This window comes from Eriocheir sinensis, unplaced genomic scaffold, assembly GCF_024679095.1.
Source record: "Eriocheir sinensis breed Jianghai 21 unplaced genomic scaffold, ASM2467909v1 Scaffold1060, whole genome shotgun sequence".
In the NCBI taxonomy this organism is placed as follows: Eukaryota; Metazoa; Arthropoda; class Malacostraca; order Decapoda; family Varunidae; genus Eriocheir; species Eriocheir sinensis.
This window is the reverse complement of record NW_026110364.1, coordinates 112,109-118,832: the sequence shown is the minus strand read 5'-3', so window position 1 is coordinate 118,832 and position 6,724 is coordinate 112,109. Positions and strand designations below refer to the sequence as shown.

Sequence of the window (6,724 nt, the reverse complement as noted above, 5' to 3'; positions counted from 1 at the left end):
AAAGGAGGAAGTAAGGAAGACCCGTTGAACTATAGGCCAGTGTCATTAACAAGTGTAGTAGCAAAGATGTGTGAGAAAATTACAAAAAAACAGATGGGTGGAGTATTTAGAAGAAAACAGTACATTAACAAATAGCCAATTCGGATTCAGAGGAGAACGGTCTTGTGTAACTAATCTGATCAGCTTCTATTCAAGAGTAATTGATATAATACAGGAAAGAGACGGTTGGGCAGATTGTGTGTATCTGGACTTAAAGAAGGCATGTGATAAAGTACCACACAAGCGATTAATATGGAAACTTAATCATGTTGGAGGTCTGGGTGGTTCAATATTGGATTGGATTGTGGACTTTTTGACGAAGAGAGAAATGAGAACAGTAATTAGGAATAATAAATCAAGCTGGATGGAAGTGACCAGTGGAGTCCACCAAGGATCATGTTTGTAATATATATTAATGACATAACAGAAGGGGCGACAAGCTATATGAATATGTTTGCTGATGATGCTAAAATAATGAAGAAGACTGTGTAGCCCTGAGCCAAGATCTTGATATAATAAGCGAATGGTCATGCAAATGGGAAATGACATTCAATACAGAGAAGTGTAGCGTAATGGAGTTTGGTAAGAGCAGTAGATGAATATCGGGGAACTGCTCTCTGAGTAATGAAAGAATCATGAAAAAAAACTGAAGAAAAAGATTTGGGAGTGATCATAACAGACAAGTTATCCTTTGGAAAACATATAGACCGGATAACTGGGGAAACATACAATCCTCTTAGAAACATAAAAGCAGCATTAATATATTTAGATGAAGAAATGGTAAAGAAACTCATAACATCGATGATACATCCAAGACTGGAATATGCAGCATTAGTGTGGTCACCTATGTAGAAGACAGAAATTAGAAAGTTGGAAAGAGTACAAAGAGCAGCGACTAAATTACCGGAAACTCTGAGAGAACATACCTATGAAGAAAGACTGGAGAAATTGGGACTAACAAAACTAGAGAGAAGAAGAGAGAGAGGGGACCTAATAGCATTGTACAGGATACAAGAGGGATTGGAGAAATTGGACAGGGAAGCCCTAGTGGTACGTGACAGAAGTGTGACAAGAGGCAGTGATAAGAAATGACAAGAAATACAGTTTTCCATACAGAAGTATAACAACATGGAACGGACTGACAAGGAGACTGTGTGTGCAAAAATGATTCATAAATTTAAAGCCAAACTGGATAATAAGCATTATGGAGATGGGACAGCACGAGCCTAGTACGGCTCTTTTCCTGTATTTCACAACTAGGTAAATACAACTAGGTAAATACACACACACACACACACACACACACACAAAACCACACACACACACACACACACACAAAACCACACACACACACACACACACACACACATGCAAGACACTTGGTCTGCTGCTTGATCTAGAGTACCCGCTGCAAAGAGGCCTGGAGGACAACACTGAAGTCTTCTCCCCTGTACAAGCAGCATGACTGGTGAAGCTTTTCTCACCAACCAAACTACTAATGGTGTCTCTCTTCTCCAAGGAGTCGTGGTAACTACATTTTTCACCTTTCAGCTCACCCCTGCAGGAAGGTTTGCATAGATATGACACTTTCTCTTGAGCGTTCCCCTTGGCTGCTGAAGTGTTTTCAAAATCACACAAAGAAGTAAAGAGAGCACCTTGCTGGGATCCTGCTGAACCTGATCTCCATTCTGGCCAGCAGCAGCAGTATTTTGTAGCCAGTTTTATGTAAAATGTCTCCTGGTGACTGTAGTGCTGCTTCCTGCCTGTGTGCATGCCTCACTGTTAAACATACCTCTTGGGAGATGGTGCAGGCTGCTCTCCTCACCCACAATATGAGGCACGGGTGAATACTCTTGTGGTCTCCAGCGAGCAAAACTTGCATCATCTACCAAGGTCTTTTCTGGTGAGTCTCCCGAGTTTGGCCGCCAAGAAACACCTCCTTCGTCCAGGGGTGAAGACCTGAGGCTTAAGGGTTCTGCTTCACCTGCTGTCTTGGCCCCAGCAGCCACTTCCCTCCTGGCTTGTGGTGGCTTGACATCCTCACACCTGCAACAATCCTCATCATCATCATCACCCCAAGCTTCACCCCCTGCCCAAGTGTTGCCTCTCACCGGCAGTCACTAACAAGGACTGGACCTTACAAAAGAGTCTGTTGGAGAAAATCCTGAGCTGACTTTGCTTTTAGAGAATGCAAGAGGATTTTCAATATCAGTTTTGATTAAAAATATGCATCTTTAACCCTTGACTGCAAATTTCCTACCAGAAGACCTCACCAAGCTACAGGAATGGAACAAAAGTGGCTGCTACAATAATGAAAAAAATGGCAACAGGAATGGAACAAAAAGTAGCTGCTACAATAATGAAGAAAATATACAGGCCTGCACCTTGGGAGGGAATATCCAGCACACCAATACCACATGGGAAACACTCCACTATCCACCACAGAGCCAGAGAAAGACCTGGTAGTACATGTTTTCATGGTACCAATGAAACCAAATACATGCCCATCGCAGCGGACGGGTTAAAGATGCTTTATACCATAAGTTTTCCCAAGGATAATTTAAAAAAAAGCTCAAGGCTTCTCACCTGGACATTGAAGTGTTCCTCAGGATGCTCTCTGGCGACGGTGGCCTGCTGCTGTGCAGCCTTCATGGAGAGACTCATCGTCACTGCTGAGGGCGCTGTCCTGCTGCCCTGCGCTGACCTCTGTGAGTCTGCTCCCAGGCAGGCGGCAACCTTGGAAACATTTATAAAGAATAAGAAGAGGCGACACTGGCCACACTTATAACTACCATGTCTGTTTTGTTTATATTCCCTGCCTGTTCCCTTGTCAGTAATCTGTCAGCTGCAACACTTACCAGCATCTTGGTCCACCTGGGCACTCTGAGCCTGTGTCCGCACCACTGCACAGCCTTCAGACACCAGTACCAGCACAAGATCTTGTGTCAGCCAGTCTTTGGGTGTCTCAGGGAGGCCGCTTGCCTTCAGCCGGGGCCCAGCACTCCCAGGAAGGCTCACGGCCAGCCTGCCGCTCACACAGCCTGAGAGTGAGGAAATAATCAGAATAAAAAAAAAAATAACATGGAAACAAATACCTCACATACACAGTTTCTTACTAACTAAGAGTGAATGTTCATATTCTTGTCAAAACATTCAATCATTATACCTTAGGAACACTTTGGGGTTATCCAGATGATGCACAATGATACAACTAAATATTTACTGCAATATCAGAGTGAAACATCAACCAACATGAATCAATTAGGAGGTTATCAACGGAACATGACAATGACTCCATGCGCACCCTCATGGTTGAGGCCGACCGACTCAAACTCCACCTTGGCTGATTTCCCACACATTGACCCAACAAGGCTTGCAGTGGCCGGGCCCAGCGGTGGACGGGCTCTGCAGAAGAAAGTTGAAAACAGTGTTTGTAGAAAGAAGAACAAGATGCTGCAACAACCACAAGCTTCACCTCTTTGTGTCCATCAGTATACTGGAGACAAGAATGGAAACTAATTCAGTCTTGCTAAATAACTGTTGAGCAAGCCCTTCAGTTCGGCAAAGAATTGTAAAAAGAAAAAATACACTCCCAAACCCCAGTGCTTGGTCTGCTTGAGGATCCTGATCACTGTACTGCTGAACAACAACCAAACATGACTTTTCATTCCTCTCACACATGACAAATTTCACATTAGGGTTACACAGTATTAATGCACATCCCATGCAAGAAAATGGCATTACATTACTATGTTTAACCCTTGACTGTGGATTTCCTACCAGAAGACCTCACCAAGCTACAGGAGTGGAACAAAGTGTCTGCTATAATTCAATGAAGAAAATGTAAAGTCCTGCACCTTGGGAGAGGATATCCAGCACACCACACATGGGAAACACTCCACTATCCACCACAGAGGCAGAGAAAGACCTGGGAGTGTATGTTACCAGGTTACCAGCGAAGGACAAATCCCTGACAATCGCAGCGGACAGGTTAACCATCAACAGTCCACTACAGGATTATGGCCTTTCCTAGGATGCTCTAACTCTCCTGTCCTGTTAGTATACTCCTCCTGTTCAGGCTAATGCAGGCTAATTCCATTTTCCGCCTAGTTCTCTGTCTGGCATTAGTGTGCTCCATCCTGCCCCGCTCCCACTTCCGATTCACCTGGCCCCTGGTTTTCAGTAAGGTGCTATGCTCCATCCTGCCCTGGTGAAGAGGTGATTAGATCCACCTGGTTCTCTGTTGGTGGCAGGATGGAGCACACTAACTCCAGACAAGGTTCTAATTCCACCTGCTGCTGGTGAAGAGGTGGATTAAATCCTTGGGGCAGGATGGAACACACTAACACCAGACAGAGAACCAGGTGGAGCGGTGGAATTATAAACTTTGCTGGGGCAGGATGGAGCACACTAACACCTGACAGAGAACCAGGTGGAGCGGTAGAATTAGAACCCTTTGTTGGGGCAATGATGGAGCACACTAACACCAGACAGAGAACCAGGTGGAGAGGTAGAGTGCAGGCGAGATTGAGGAGGCGGGGTATAAGGACACCACTGCCTACAGTAACTTTCGGTAATGTACAATCAACTCGAAATAAAATAGATGAATTAGCAGCAAACTGTGAATATATAAGGAACTACCGAGAGAGTAGCTTCATAGCATTAACCGAAACCTGGCTTGAAGACAAGGATGTTGACGAAACAGTAAATATTGATGGTTTCTTGATAGTCAGGGGAGACATGAAGGACGTGGTGAAACAGAAGGAGGAGGGGCGGCGGTGTACATAAATGAGAGATGGTGTACTCAGGTTAACATAAAGGAACGTTTTGTTGTGACGACCTGGAATATTTAGTAATATCATGTAGACCTTTTTACCTACCACGTGAATTTAATAATGTGACGATTATAACTGTATACATCCCGACTGATGCCACTGAGGCAATAGCGAGTAAGTTATCACTAAATTGTGTTAGAAAATACGAAAATGAAAATCCTGAAGGAATTATGAAAGTGTTGGGGGATTTTAACCACTGTAATTTCCAACCATATGTACCTTTGTATCAGCAAACTGTAACTTGCCCCACTAGAGATAATAATATTTAAGATAAAATGTATTGTAATGTAAGGAACGGTTATCGTTCTTATCAAAAGCCTAAATTAGGTAAATCTGGCCACAATATGGTGTTTTTGGCTCCCACATGTAAGCAAACTCTGAAATGTAAACTGTGCAAGAAAATTAAGGTGCAGGATTGGAATAATGAGCACATGGTGAGTCTTCAAGGCTGTTTTGATTGTACAGACTGGGATGTGTTGTATAGTGAGTCCAACTCTATTAGTGCAAATGTAGATGTTTTAAATTCATATATTGTACAGACTGGGATGTGTTGTATAGTGAGTCCAACTCTATTAGTGCAAATGTAGATGTTTTAAATTCATATATTGTACAGACTGGGATGTGTTGTATGATGAGTCCAACTCTATTAGTGCAAATGTAGATGTTTTAAATTCATATATTGTACAGACTGGGATGTGTTGTATAATAAGTCCAACTCTATTAATGTAAATGTAGATGTTTTAAATTCATAAATTAACTTTTGTACCAACATGATTGTTCCAACTAAGGAAATTAGCATTTATCCAAATAACAAACCCTGGATAAATTCTGATATCAAAGCGTTATTGATTGAAAAGAAGAGAACTTTTATAAATGGTGACTGCATGCAAAGTAAAGTGATACAAAGCCAATTAAATAGGAAAATACTAGATGCTAAACAGTCAAATAAAGTTAAAATTGAAAACTTATTTAAGTCAAATAAGTCAAAAGATGCTTGGACAGGGGTAAACTACTGAGTGGCTCTAAAAAGAAAAGGTCATTAAAAGACCCACCAAACATGTAAATGATTTGAACTCCTTTTATGCAAGGTTTGATGTGCACCATTTTAATACTGAATGTGAAAATATTTTGTCAATGGTTAGGGGCATCAATGTAGAACGAATAATAACTCGTGATGATACGATGAACTCCATGAAACGTATACAATGTGGAAAAGCAAGTGGACCCGATAAAATTGGTTCTAAACTACTAAAATCCTGTGCCGAGCAACTTGCTGATCCACTGTGTAAACTTTTCCAAGCTTCACTTGATCAGAGTACAGTACCGGATGTGTGGAAAATGTCAGAGATTATTCCAGTACCCAAAAACAACCACCCAAGGGAGTTTAATGATCTTCGACCCGTAGCCTTAACATCAATTATAATGAAATGTTTGGAGCACATTGTGAAGAGGTACATTTGTTCAAGCGTAGATCCCTTGAAAGATATTTTGCAATTTGCTTATTGTCAAGGTATGAGTGTTCAGGATGCTGGGTTAACCTTACTTCACCAAACTTACGAACATTTAGAAATCCGAAATTCACAGGTTAGAATTATATTTATAGATTTTAGCAGCGCTTTCATTACAATTCAGCCACATATTTTACTTAACAAATTACCAGAGATGAATATCAACAGTAATCTAATACTGTGGATCTATAGTTATCTTTTGCAAAGACCTCAATACACCAAATATATATATATATATATATATATATATTTTTTTTTTGTCGCGGCCTATTGCGCCGGTAGGCTTCTTCCCGGTGGGGCCTGATGGTCAGCCCAAGGCTTCTTACCGGTGGGGCCTGATTG

General features: G+C 41.8%; 1 long non-coding RNA gene across 1 annotated transcript; it reads right to left on the bottom strand.

Annotated features, from left to right (window-relative positions):
- Positions 1-445: 445 nt before the first annotated feature.
- On the bottom strand, positions 446-3,032 carry LOC126989132 (uncharacterized). The gene is made up of 3 exons (XR_007742901.1): positions 2,898-3,032; positions 2,626-2,775; positions 446-2,085 (listed from the first exon to the last, which is right to left on the bottom strand). It is a non-coding gene; the product is annotated as an uncharacterized LOC126989132 (long non-coding RNA).
- Between the last annotated feature and the right edge of the window lie 3,692 nt (positions 3,033-6,724).